Genomic DNA, 14,774 nt, shown 5'->3' with positions numbered 1-14,774 from the left:
TTTGGTATTTATTATTGTAGAAGAGTCATTAAAATGAATAATGGCGGAATAACTGTGTACAGTAACATGGGATGATGGATGCAGACAGCATTGTGTTCCCTGGCATGTCTGCGGGGGCTCCATACCTGCACAGGAGATAACCAGGTGTCATATAATGACATCCGTCCTATTATCTCACAGCTGTTGGGACATTCTATAAAAAGCAACATAATACCATTCCCCATCTCCTCAACATGCACTATATATAGATACAGTCAGGTCCATAAATATTGGGACATTGACAGAATTTTCATATTTCGCCTCTATTCCCCACCACAATGGCTTTGAAATGAAACAAACAAGATGAGCTTTACCTGCAGACTTTCACATTTAATTTGAGGGTAATTACATCCAAATCAGGTGAACGGTGTAGGAATTACAATGGTTTCTATATGTGCCTCCCACTTTTTAAGGGGCCAAAAGTAATGGGACAAACTAAACAATCCTAAATCTAACTTTCACTTTTTAATATTTTGTTGTAAATCCTTTGCAGGCAATTACAGCCTGAAGTCTGGAACGCATAGACATCACCAGACGCTGGGTTTCATCCCTGGTGATGCTCTGCCAGGCCTCTACTGCAAATGTCTTCAGTTCCTGCTTGTTCTTGGGGCATTTTCCCTTCAGTTTTGTCTACATCAAGTGAAATGCATGCTCAATCGGATTCAGGTCAGGGGATTGACTTGGCCATTGCACGATATTCCACTTTTTAGCCTAAAAAAACTCTTTGGTTGCTTTTGCAGTATGCTTCGGGTCATTGTCCATCTGCACTGTGAAGCGCCATCCAATGAGTTCTGAAGCATTTGACTGAATATGAGCATATAATATTGCCCGAAACACTTCAGAATTCATTCTGCTGCTTTTGTCAGCAGTCACATCATCTATAAATAAAAGGGAACCAGTTCCATTGGCAGCCATAAATGCCCACACCATGACACTACCACCACCATGCTTCACTGATGAGGTGGTATGTTTTGGATCAGATGTTGTTTGGCAAACTCTAATCTGGCCTTCCTGTTTTTGTGGCTCACCAATGGTTTACATCTTGTGGTGAACCCTCTATATTCACTCTTGTGAAGTCTTCTCTTGATTGTTGACTTTGACACATATACACCTACCTCCTGGAGAGTGTTCCTGATTTGGCCAACTGTTGTGAAGGGGTTTTTCTTCACCAGGGAAATAATTATTTTGTCATCCACCACAGTTGTTTTCCATGGTCTTCCGGGTCTTTTGGTGTTGCTGAGCTCTCCGGTACGTTCTTTCTTTTTAAGAATGTTCCAAACAGTTGATTTGGCCACACCTAATGTTTTTGCTATCTCTCTGATGGGTTTGTTTTGATTTTTCAGCCTAATGATGGCTTGCTTCACTGACAGTGACAGCTCTTTGGATCTCATATTGAGAGTTGACAGCAACTGATTCCAAATGCAAATATCACACCTAGAATCAACTCCAGACCTTTTACCTGCTTAGTTGATAATGAAATAATGAGGGAATAGCCCACACCTGTCCATGAAATAGCTTTTGAGTTGATAGTCCCATTACTTTTGGCCCCTTAAAAAGTGGGAGGCACATATTGAAACCGTTGTAATTCCTACACCGTTCACCTGATTTGGATGTAATTACCCTCAAATTAAATCTGAAAGTCTGCAGGTAAATCACATCTTGTTTGTTTCATTTCAAAGCCATTGTGGTGGTGAATAGAGGTCAAAATATGAAAATTCTGTCAATGTCCCAATATTTATGGACCTGACTGTGTATGTATGTATATATATATATATATATATATATATATATATATATATTAGGGGTGAGCGGGTTCGGATTTCTGAAATCCGAACCCCCCCGAGCCCCCCCGATCCGAGTCCGATCCGAGTCAGGCTCGACTTTTCCCGCCTGACTCGGATCTGACATCGAGGCAAAACGTCATCATCCCGCCTTCCGAGTCTCGCGGGTTTTGGATCCTATATAAGGTACCCGCGTCGGCGCCATTTTCTCACTCGGCTGTGGACAGTGAAGAGGGAGGGTGGGAGTTAGTGCTGTGTAGTGTAGTGTAGTGTAGTGCTGCTGTTGTCCACTACTTCAAAGTCCATAGGGGCTGGCTGTGTTGTGCTGTGCTGCTGTTGTTAATAGGGGCTGTGTCCACTACTTCAAAGTCCATAGGGGCTGGCTGGACTGTGTTGTGCAGTCAGTTCCAAAGTCCTGTGCAGTGTCCCAGTCCTAAAGGGGTGCTGTAGTGTTGTCCAGGGGGTGCTCTGTCCATCAGGGGTGCTCCCCCCAAGTGCTAAAAAAATAATATATTTTCTGTGTTTGTGAATTGTGTGCGCAGTAGCCGCACGTGCATCAACAAAGTAGTGCCAAGCGTGCGCCTGTGTCATAAGTAAAGGGCCGGCTGGCTTGACCGTTAAGGGTGCTGTAACCCCCGAAAGTACACTCCAGTCCAAACCAAAAAAAAAATTATTTTCTGTGTTTGTGAATTGTGTGCGCAGTAGCCGCACGTGCATCAACAAAGTAGTGCCAAGCGTGCGCCTGTGTCATAAGTAAAGGGCCGGCTGGCTTGACCGTTAAGGGTGCTGTAACCCCCGAAAGTACACTCCAGTCCAAACCTAAAAAAAAATTATTTTCTGTGTTTGTGAATTGTGTGCGCAGTAGCCGCACGTGCATCAACAAAGTAGTGCCAAGCGTGCGCCTGTGTCATAAGTAAAGGGCCGGCTGGCTTGACCGTTAAAGGGTGCTGTAACCCCCGAAAGTACACTCCAGTCCAAACCAAAAAAAAATTATTTTCTGTGTTTGTGAATTGTGTGCGCAGTAGCCGCACGTGCATCAACAAAGTAGTGCCAAGCGTGCGCCTGTGTCATAAGTAAAGGGCCGGCTGGCTTGACCGTTAAGGGTGCTGTAACCCCCGAAAGTACACTCCAGTCCAAACCTAAAAAAAAATTATTTTCTGTGTTTGTGAATTGTGTGCGCAGTAGCCGCACGTGCATCAACAAAGTAGTGCCAAGAGTGCCCCTGTGTCATAAGTAAAGGGCCGGCTGGCTTGACCGTTAAAGGGTGCTGTAACCCCCGAAAGTACACTCCAGTCCAAACCAAAAAAAAATTATTTTCTGTGTTTGTGAATTGTGTGCGCAGTAGCCGCACGTGCATCAACAAAGTAGTGCCAAGCGTGCGCCTGTGTCATAAGTAAAGGGCCGGCTGGCTTGACCGTTAAAGGGTGCTGTAACCCCTGAAAGTACACTCCAGTCCAAACCAAAAAAAAATTATTTTCTGTGTTTGTGAATTGTGTGCGCAGTAGCCGCACGTGTATCAACAAAGTAGTGTCAAGCGTTCGCCTGTGTCATAAGTAAAGGGCCGGCTGGCTTGACCGTTAAGGGTGCTGTAACCCCCGAAAGTACACTCCAGTCCAAACCAAAAAAAAAATTATTTTCTGTGTTTGTGAATTGTGTGCGCAGTAGCCGCACGTGCATCAACAAAGTAGTGCCAAGCGTGCGCCTGTGTCATAAGTAAAGGGCCGGCTGGCTTGACCGTTAAGGGTGCTGTAACCCCCGAAAGTACACTCCAGTCCAAACCAAAAAAAAAATTATTTTCTGTGTTTGTGAATTGTGTGCGCAGTAGCCGCACGTGCATCAACAAAGTAGTGCCAAGCGTGCGCCTGTGTCATAAGTAAAGGGCCGGCTGGCTTGACCGTTAAGGGTGCTGTAACCCCCGAAAGTACACTCCAGTCCAAACCTAAAAAAAAATTATTTTCTGTGTTTGTGAATTGTGTGCGCAGTAGCCGCACGTGCATCAACAAAGTAGTGCCAAGCGTGCGCCTGTGTCATAAGTAAAGGGCCGGCTGGCTTGACCGTTAAAGGGTGCTGTAACCCCCGAAAGTACACTCCAGTCCAAACCAAAAAAAAATTATTTTCTGTGTTTGTGAATTGTGTGCGCAGTAGCCGCACGTGCATCAACAAAGTAGTGCCAAGAGTGCGCCTGTGTCATAAGTAAAGGGCCGGCTGGCTTGACCGTTAAAGGGTGCTGTAACCCCCGAAAGTACACTCCAGTCCAAACCAAAAAAAAATTATTTTCTGTGTTTGTGAATTGTGTGCGCAGTAGCCGCACGTGCATCAACAAAGTAGTGCCAAGCGTGCGCCTGTGTCATAAGTAAAGGGCCGGCTGGCTTGACCGTTAAAGGGTGCTGTAACCCCTGAAAGTACACTCCAGTCCAAACCAAAAAAAAATTATTTTCTGTGTTTGTGAATTGTGTGCGCAGTAGCCGCACGTGCATCAACAAAGTAGTGCCAAGCGTGCGCCTGTGTCATAAGTAAAGGGCCGGCTGGCTTGACCGTTAAAGGGTGCTGTAACCCCTGAAAGTACACTCCAGTCCAAACCAAAAAAAAATTATTTTCTGTGTTTGTGAATTGTGTGCGCAGTAGCCGCACGTGCATCAACAAAGTAGTGCCAAGCGTGCGCCTGTGTCATAAGTAAAGGGCCGGCTGGCTTGACCGTTAAGGGTGCTGTAACCCCCGAAAGTACACTCCAGTCCAAACCAAAAAAAAAATTATTTTCTGTGTTTGTGAATTGTGTGCGCAGTAGCCGCACGTGCATCAACAAAGTAGTGCCAAGCGTGCGCCTGTGTCATAAGTAAAGGGCCGGCTGGCTTGACCGTTAAGGGTGCTGTAACCCCCGAAAGTACACTCCAGTCCAAACCTAAAAAAAAATTATTTTCTGTGTTTGTGAATTGTGTGCGCAGTAGCCGCACGTGCATCAACAAAGTAGTGCCAAGCGTGCGCCTGTGTCATAAGTAAAGGGCCGGCTGGCTTGACCGTTAAAGGGTGCTGTAACCCCCGAAAGTACACTCCAGTCCAAACCAAAAAAAAATTATTTTCTGTGTTTGTGAATTGTGTGCGCAGTAGCCGCACGTGCATCAACAAAGTAGTGCCAAGAGTGCGCCTGTGTCATAAGTAAAGGGCCGGCTGGCTTGACCGTTAAAGGGTGCTGTAACCCACAAAGTACACTCCAGTCCGAACCAAAAAAAAATTTATTTTCTGTGTTTAGCCGCACGTATATATCAAATCGATATAACATAAATGGAGGACCAAACTTTCTCCGATAAAAATAAAATAGAGAAAGATCAAGAACCACTTCCTCCTAGTGCTGAAGCTGCTGCCACTAGTCATGACATAGACGATAACATGCCATCAACGTCGTCTGCCAAGGCCGATGCCCAATGTCATAGTAGAGGGCACATACAATCCCAAATGGCAAAGTTCAGGAAAATGACCTTGAAAAAGACATTTAAATCAGCTGAAGAGAAACGTAAACTTGCCAATATGCCATTTACGACACGGAGTGGCAAGGAACGGCTAAGGTCGATCCCTAGTATGTTCATGACTAGTGGTTCAGCTTCACATGACGATGGAAGCACTCCTCCCACTAAAAAAATCAAAAGAGTTAAGCTGGCAAAAGCACAGCGAAGAACTGTGCTTTCTAAGAAGATATCACAAATCCCCAAAGAGAGTCCAAGTGTGGTGGTGGTTGCGATGCCTGACCTTCCCAGCACTGGACGTGAAGAGGTGGCTCTTTCCACCATTTGCACGCCCCCTGCAAGTGCTGAAAGGAGCACCCACAGTCCACTTGCTGATATGCAAATTGAAGATGTCACTGTTGAAGTACAACAGGATGAGGATACTGGTGTAGCTGGCGCTGAGGAGGAAGTTGGCGAGGAGGATTCTGATGGTGATGTGGTTTGTTTAAATCAGGCTCCGGGGGAGACAGTTGTTGTCCGTGGGATGAAAAAGCCCATCACGGTCATGCCTGGGCAGAAGACCAAACATTCCACCTCTTTGGTCTGGCAATATTTCTATCCAAATCCGGACAACAACTGTCTTGCCATATGTACCATATGTAAAGGTGAAATAAGTAGGGGTAGGGACGTCAACCACCTAGGAACATCCTCCCTTATACGGCACCTGCAGCGCGTTCATAAAAAGTTACTGTCAAGTTCAGAAACTTTGGCTCAGACCGTAAGCAGTCCAGGGACACCTAAATCCCGTTGTCCTGTTGTATCCAAGCGCCTGCAAACCACACCGTCAACTCCCTCCTCGTCAATTTCCTCCTTAGTCAGGATCGGAAGTAGTCCTGCAGGCCATATCACTGGCATGACTGACTCTCCTATCCGGGATTCCTCCGGAGGATCCTGCATTGCTACGCCTACTGCTGCCGCTGCTGCTGTTGCTGCTGCTGCTGGGAGTCGTTCATCATCCCAGAGAGGAAGTAGGAACACCACTACTTTTACTAAACAATTGACCCTCCAACAGTCCTTAGCGAGGAGGATGAAGTACGACAGCAGTCATCCTGAAGCAAAACGTATAACTGAGGCCTTGACTGCTATGTTGGTGTTAGACGTGCGTCCGGTATCCGCCATTAGTGCAGTGGGATTTAGACAATTGATGGAGGTAGTGTGTCCCCGGTTCCAAATCCCGTCTAGATTCCACTTCACTAGGCAGGCGATACCGAGACTGTACAGAAACGTCAGAAAAAGTGTCCTCAGTGTCCTGAAAAATGCCGTTGTACACAATGTCCACTTAACCACGGACATGTGGACAAGTGGAACAGGGCAGACTAAGGACTATATGACTGTGACAGCCCACTGGGTAGATGTATCACCTTACGCAGCAACAGCAGCAGCGTCACCAGTAGCAGCATCTCAGAAACGCCAGCTCGTTACAAGGCAGGCTACGCTGTGTATCACCGGTTTCAGTAAGAGGCACACCGCCGACAACCTCTTAGAGAAACTGAGGGAAATCATCGCCCAGTGGCTTACCCCACTTAGACTCTCCTGGGGATTTGTGATATCTGACAACGCCACCAATATTGTGCGGGCATTACATCTGGGCAAATTCCAGCACGTCCCATGTTTTGCTCACACAATAAACTTGGTGGTGCAGAATTTTCTGAAAAGCGACAGGGGCGTGCAGGAGACGCTTTGGGTGGCCCGAAAAATTTCTGGCCACTTTCGCCATTCAGCGACTGCGTGCCGAAGACTGGAGCGCCAGCAAACACTCTTGAACCTGCCCCGCCATCACCTGAAGCAAGAGGTTGTGACGCGGTGGAACTCAACCCTCTATATGCTTCAGAGGATGGAGGAGCAGCAAAAGGCCATACAAGCCTATACATCCACCTATGACATAGGCAAAGGAGGGGGTATGCACCTGACTCAAGCGCAGTGGAGAATGATTTCCGTGTTGTGCAAGGTTCTTCAGCCCTTCGAACTTGCCACACGTGAAGTCAGTTCAGACACTGCCAGCTTGAGTCAGGTCATTCCCCTCATCAGGCTTTTGCAGAAGCAGCTGGAGAAAGTGAAGGAGGAGCTAAGACGGAGCGATTCCGCTCGGCATGTGGGACTTGTGGATGAAGCCCTTCATTCGCTTTGCCAGGATTCCAGGGTGGTCAATCTGTTGAAATCAGACCACTACATTTTGGCCACCGTGCTCGATCCTAGGTTTAAAGCCTATGTGGTGTCTCTCTTTCCGGCCGACACAAGCCTGCAGAGGTGCAAAGACCTGCTGGTGAACACACTGTCAGCTGAAGCGGAACGTGACACGTCAACGGCTCCTTCTTCATTTTCTCCCGCAACTGGGGCTGCCAGGAAAAAACTTAGGTATCCTAAGCAACCCGCTGGCGGTGATGCAGGGCAGGCAGGACCAAGTTTGGACATCTGGTCCGGACTGAAGGACCTGGCAACAATTTCTGACATGTCTACTGTCACTGCATATGATACTGTCACCATTGACAGAATGGTGGAGGATTACATCGGTGACAGCATCCAAGTAGGCATGTCAGACAGTCCATACCTGTACTGGCAGGAAAAAGAGGCAATTTGGAGGCCCCTGTACAAACTGGCTCTATTTTACCTGAGTTGCCCCCCCTCCAGTGTGTACTCCGAAAGAGTGTTTAGTGCAGCCGGGAACCTTGTCAGCGAAAGGCGTAGGAGGTTGCTTCCACAGAATGTGGAGAAGATGATGTTCATCAAAATGAATTATCAGCTCTTCCAGGGAGACCAGCCTCCAGAAGGTACAGAGGGACCTGTGGTGGTGGATTCAAGTGGGGACGAGTTAATACTTTGTGAGGATGAGGATGTACACACTGAAGAGGGTGAGGAATCGGTGGATGAGGAGGATGAGGATGACATCTTGCCTCCGTAGAGCCAGTTTGTGCAGGGACACATTAATTGCCAGCTTGTTTTGTGGGGGCCCAAACGAACCAATCATTTCAGCCACAGTTGTGTGGCAGACCCTGGCGCTGAAATGATTGATTTGTTAAAGTGTGCATGTCCTGTTTATACAACATAAGGGTGGGTGGGAGGGCCCAAGGACAATTCCATCTTGCACCTCTTTTTTTCTTTGCATTATGTACAGTTTGGGGCCTAGTTTTTCTAACTGCCATCCTGCCTGCCACTGCAGTGTCACTCCTAGATGGGTCACGTGTTTGTGCCGCCCACTCGTGTCGCTTAGCATAGTCATCCAGCTACCTCGGTGCAACCTTTTGGACATAAAAACACTATTGTGAGGTGTGAGGTGTTCAGAATAGACTGGAAATGAGTGGAAATTAAGGTTATTGAGGTTAATAATAGCATAGGAGCAGAAAAACCTACAAATTCTGTGATTTTAGCTGTTTTTATGCTTTTTTTCAAAAAAATACAGATCCAAAACACAAAACCCAGAACCCAAAACACGGAAGGGTGGTTTTGGCAAAACCAATCCAGATCCAAAACACGAAGAAAGATCCAGATCCAAAACCAAAACACAAAACACGAAAAGTGGCCGGTGCACACCCCTAATATATATATATATATATATATATATATATAGAGAGAGAGAGAGAGAGACTGGGAGGGATATATATATATATATATATATATCTATCTATCCTGTAGTTACTGTTCTTCTATATTGTAAAGCACATGTATCTAGAGATGATACACCCATGTACCCGGGTGTACTAATGACAGGCCCATAGTGACAGGCAGATGATTTGTAGGGACAATTATTCTGGCAATAAAAGACTACAGAGCCCATCTGTCATTGCATATTTGTGGCTTAATCCCCGGAAACTCCAGTTTTAACCGCAAATATAAAGTTGCCCCCAGATTTATGAAGGAGAGACAGCAGCAGATATCTCCAATCCCTCCAGCGATCCCTCCGTTCCCGCTGGAAGCCGCATCCCCCACAGAATCCTATGGGGGATGCGCTGCTGCCAGATTTACCAACATCCGGTATTGGCCCCCGCAGCTAACGCCATCGGAGCTACGCATCGCAAAACTCACCATAGGAACCCTCCCCCAGCAATAGCGGCTGCGCATTTGCTGTCAGCAAGGCGATCATGGGTGGTAAGGTCATGGCCAGATCGCATTGCGACTGCGATCATACATAAGTGGGCCCCTAAGGGGTATATTTATAATCGATGACAACTGATCAACATCGATGTTGTGTTTCTGGGGCTAAATCACACCGTTACTAACAGACAATTTATGACTTGGTAACTGTGCGATTCAGCCGCAGAAACACAAAAATCCATTTTCAATCGGACAAAATCTAACTTCAGTAAATATACCCCTAAATATCCAGACTTCTGTAACATTACTGTCACATCTGATGGATCTCAGTCATACCTCCAATAAGGTCCTCTGTTGGCAGAGTGGTTAGCATTGCTACTTTGCAGCCCTGAGATGATGAGTTCAATTCCTGACCAAGGCCCTATCTGTGTGGAGTTTGTGTGTTCTCTACATGTGCTCCGTTTCCTCCCACTCTCCAAACACATACTGGCAGGTTAATTAGCTGTTGACAAAAATGAACCCAAGTGTGTATGAATGTGGCCGGGAATATAGATTGTACGCTCCCGTGGGGCACGGACTGGGGGGGGGGTTATAATATAGATTGCAAGCTCCCGTGGGGCAAGGGACTGGGGGAGGTTTGAAGTATAGAATGTAAGCTCCTGTGGTGCAAGGACTGGGGGGGGGGAGTTTATAATATAGAATGCAAGCTCCCGTGGGGCAATGACTGGGGGGGGGTGTTTCGAATATATTTAGTACGCTCCCGTGGGGCAATGACTGGGGGGGGGGGTTATAATATAGAATGAAAGCTCCTGTGGGGCAATGACTGGGGGGGGGGTTAGAATATAGATTGCACGCTCCCGTGGGGCAATGACTGGGGGGGGGGTTAGAATATAGATTGTACGCTCCCGTGGGGCAAGGACTGGGGGGGGTGTTATAATATAGATTGTAAGCTCCCGTGGGGCAAGGGACTGGGGGGGTATGAAGTATAGAATGTAAGCTCCTGTGGTGCAAAGACTGGGGTGGGGGGGTTTATAATATAGATTGTAAGCTCCCGTGGGGCAAGGGACTGGGGGGGGTATGAAGTATAGAATGTAAGCTCCTGTGGTGCAAAGACTGGGGTGGGGGGGTTTATAATATAGATTGTAAGCTCCCATGGGGCAAGGACTGGAGGGTGTTTATAATATAGATTGTAAGCTCCCGTAGGGCAAGGACCGGCGGGGGGGTTTATACTATAGATTGTAAGCTCCAGAGGGGCAAGGACTGGGGGGGGGGGGGGGAGTTTATAATATAGATTGTAAGCTCCCGTGGGCCAAGGGACTGGGGGGGTATGAAGTATAGAATGTAAGCTCCTGTGGTGCAAAGACTGGGGTGGGGGGGTTTATAATATAGATTGTAAGCTCCCATGGGGCAAGGACTGGGGGGTGTTTATAATATAGATTGTAAGCTCCCGTGGGGCAAGGACCGGCAGGGGGGGGGGGGGGGGGGGGTTTATACTATAGATTGTAAGCTCCAGAGGGGCAAGGACTGGGGGGGGGGGGGGAGTTTATAATATAGATTGTAAGCTCCCGTGGGCCAAGGGACTGGGGGGGGGTTGAAGTATAGACTGTAAGCTCCCGTGGGGCAAGGGACTGGGGGGGGTTTGAAGTATAGAATGTAAGCTCCTGTGGTGCAAGGACTGAGGGGCAAGGTTTATAATATAGATTGTACGCTCCCGTGGGGCAAGGACTGGGCGGGGGTTATAATATAGAATGTAAGCTCGCATGGGGCAAGGACTGGGGAGAGGGGAGGTTTATAATATAGATTGTAAGCTCCCGTGGGGTAAGGAATTACTGAAACATTCTCTGCACAGTGCTGCGGAATATGTATGCGCTATATAAGCAACTGTTAATGAATAAATATGTGAAACAGTCGGTCTGGTAACCTCTTACCTGCTGTAGACGTGGTCGGCAGGATAACTAGCTGTCCCCTGTCCCCGATGCTTTGTATGGAAGAGATGATCTTTCAGTCAGTGTGGAGAATCTTCGCCCAGGACCTGGAGATTACAGTTTCATGGGGAACGTTAAAAAATAAACTTTATCGGACATTCTCCAGTCGATTTAGACACAACCACAGCCTGGTGCAGGAATACAACAAGGGGCAGAGTGGAGCTCCCCAGCACCTACTGTCCTGTGACCTCCCGGCTGGTGGGAACTTACCTCTGCTTCTCACAGGAGACGTCTAACAGGCTGCAGCAGGAGGGGCTGGAGCACAGAGATGTGTTGTATCTTGAATATCCAGCTGCTGGAATGGCTGGTTTACATAAGGGGGGGGGGGGGGGGTGTAATTACAGCACACTGGCTGGTCTGGGGCTGCGCTCTGCCTTGCAGGCACCACACATAAACTCCCCTTGGATTAGTGTCATAAATTTGCAGGCGGGGTGAGAATGAAATAAAAACACAATGAGCAGAAATGTGAGTTTTCCTGAGAGGGTCTCTTGTGCAATCACACCCAGAAAAGAGCTGAGCTGGTTCTTAATATCATGGAAAGTTTCTGGCACCTGGTCACTTAGCAGAGAGCTTCCCGTGCACAGAACAAGACTCTGCTGCCGGTATGCAACGTAACACAGAGACAGAGCATTTACACAGCTGCTGACTGACACCTTTGTGCTAACGCGGAGCTACTCTACCTACTGCCCAGCCCGGGGCCTGGATGGGGCCCATAAGACTTTCCTTTGTACCAGAACCTCTGCACAGTAACTAGATCACACTGCGCAGTTGTTTGTCAGAGGCCAGTATGTACTAAGGGCCTGATTCAGAGCCGGACGCTATTTGCGCTCGCTCATCCAGAAAAAGGGGCTGGCTATTTAAATTAACCGTTCGCTCTTTGCGGTCTGTTGATGCCTCTATGTCTGAACGAGCGAACAAAACATGCGAACGTAATTTTGAAAAAAAATTACCCCTGGCCGCTCGCATCATACGTCATGTCCGCTATTTATTAGATTAATCGAGTACATTGGACGGCGTATGAACTGCTCGCTATTCTTGTGGTTGGTTTTTCCTACCACAATCATGCAAGCAGTTCTGACTATAAAACAACCAAGTGACGTGGTCAATGACGCTGCTTTGTTAATTATGCACACCCATTAAACGCCCGTTTTGACCGTTTGGCACGCCTGCTTTCGGATCTCCACTCCCCGTTTTCAAGCACCTTCCCCCGTTACCACCCATAAACGCCTCCTCCTGTCACTCAAAATAGCAGGCATTCGCTATTTAGCGAGCACACGATTTTCGGCCGCACTGACTGGTTCACGCATGCGTATTACAACCCATACGCATGCACAGTTGTGCGAACATCGGTCGGAATGAACGAGCGGCCGCTTACGAGCGGCTCTGAATCAGGCCCTAAAGACGCTATTTTGTCCTGAATTCCCACTACGGCCTGGTGATGTCTATCTGACGTCCGCACAAAATGTAGTACTAGAATAATTCACGTTAGTTTTTGGTTGCCGTGGTTTTATAAATTGGTGATTAGATTAATATATAGGCTGGGGAACCACATGGTGATTTGGAAATGAAGAACACGTGGAGACCTAGGGGCTGCTGATTTTGAAGGCCCGTACACTGGACGATGTGTGTACGGAGCGATCTCGACAGCGACGAACACGGTGGGGAGGGCGGCATCGGCATATACCCTTGGAGATATCGTTAACGACCTGCAGGAGCACGTTCATCGTTTAGTGCATACACACTTCACAATTTGAACAATATATTGATCAACGATGTCGTTATCGTTCAAAACAATTGTCCAGTGTGTACGGGCCCTGAGTTGGGAGCAATGCAAAATAAAAAAAAATTTAACTTTATATCTGGAACAAACCAAGCTGCAATACAAATGCACATACATGTATTATGTTTGCATGCAGGGTAAATACTGTCTGCTGCTGCATGTAGCCCACAAATGCTGGACAGCTTTATTTGCACAACGCACTTTAGATCTGAGCTAGGATACGCCCCTGCCAGGGCTGTTATCCTGTCCTGTGTATCACGCACCTGTACAAGGCTTGGACCATGGTGCTGATTGCAGCAGGGGCAGGCTTTTGCCCCATTCAGATGGGTGCAGCATGGAGGGCTCAGAACATTCCCTGGAGAACGCAGGAGGGCGGCGGTATTGCTCCCGCGCATGAGTGGAAGAACAAGACTTTTTTTTTTTGCTGGATTTTCCAATAAAGTGAACGGGTGGAGACTGGAGAGTGCACATATTTGGGGCAGATTCAAAGTTCAGTCGCAGAGTCTCTAGAATTGTGAAGATAATATCTATTTATAGAGGAAATGCATCACAGACATAAATAAACCTGTTACTAAAAAAGTCATTGTAATTGCAGACACATTGGCGGCCCCGATGTCACCTTACTATTGTTGGATGAGAAGCTCTCCTGTGCTGCCTCCATCCTCAGAGCAACCAGGTAACTGAGCCGGCGGTCTCTAGGACCTGGCGGTGCCCAGAAGGAGGTCTGACCTCCGATATGCGCTGCTGCGTATGCGAGCATTGTTCTCACGTCTTTTCTCCCTGGCGTTCCTAGTGTATGGACGTACCTCTGAGACCCCTGAAGATATACCAGCCCTGCAGAGCCCCCAGAGTACTGTGAGTACACCATATCACCAGCGCTACGTTAGTGGGCCCTAGTGTTTTTACCACTCTGATGCCCGGTGCACTACAACACCCAGCGATACCCTAATGCTCCAGGCTGCATCAGTACTACTATTTGTACACCTGTTATATCCCTGTGTCTTATGCTACTTGTTGTTCTACCTGGTGCAATAAACCTGCAATAAGATCTGGATAAGCTGCATTATGTGTGGACTGCCCGCTACCAGCACCAACATACTGCGCAGCCCATGTATCACCTTACACACTCTATCCAACTAGTGTAGTGACTGTTATCACGTCTGACTATTTACATATCATTAATATTCACATCCCAGTGTCATTCCGCTGCCGCTACTCTGTAATAGGCTATGAGACCAGCAGCCTCAAGTCTATAGGTTCTGGTCCCCATACACTGACACTACCAACACTAATAGTATCAGTGTATGGGGGCCGGAGCCTATTAGTGTTGGCAGTGTCAGTGTATTGGGACAGGAGCCTATTAGTGTTGGTAGGGTCAGTGTATGGGGACCGGAGCCTATTAGTGTTGGTAGTATCAGTGTATGGGTGCCGGAGCCTATTAGTGTTGATAGTATCAGTGTATGGGGGCCGGAGCCTATTAGTGTTGATAGTATCAGTGTATGGGGGCCGGTCCCCATACACTGACCCTACCAACACTAATAGATTCCGGTCCCCATACACTGACACCACCACCACTAATAGGCTCCAGCCCCCATACAATGACACTACCAACACTAATAGGCTCCGGTCCCCATACACTGACACTACCAACAGTAATAGGTTC

At 47.6% G+C, this 14,774-nt stretch overlaps 1 protein-coding gene across 2 annotated transcripts in view; it reads right to left on the bottom strand.

The window, feature by feature from the left end:
* LOC148442971 (secreted frizzled-related protein 2-like) overlaps nt 1-14,774 on the bottom strand; it is a 217,611-nt gene that overhangs the window by 122,083 nt on the left and 80,754 nt on the right. Inside the window, exons 1-2 of one of the 2 annotated variants that reach the window (XM_088463448.1) lie at nt 11,542-11,629; nt 11,275-11,378 (exon numbers count right to left, since the gene is read on the bottom strand). The gene's annotated coding sequence lies outside the window, so the exon portion shown is untranslated. Of the gene's footprint in view, nt 1-11,274; nt 11,379-11,541; nt 11,630-14,774 lie in introns of those variants that run through there. The other variant, XM_088463447.1, reaches the window with a different exon arrangement.

The sequence above is a fragment of the Taudactylus pleione genome, unplaced genomic scaffold (assembly GCF_031769625.1).
Source record: "Taudactylus pleione unplaced genomic scaffold, aTauple2 ptg001377l, whole genome shotgun sequence".
NCBI classification, from domain to species: Eukaryota; Metazoa; Chordata; class Amphibia; order Anura; family Myobatrachidae; genus Taudactylus; species Taudactylus pleione.
Note: the sequence above shows the minus strand (reverse complement) of the source record. Positions and strands in the feature narration are given on the sequence as shown.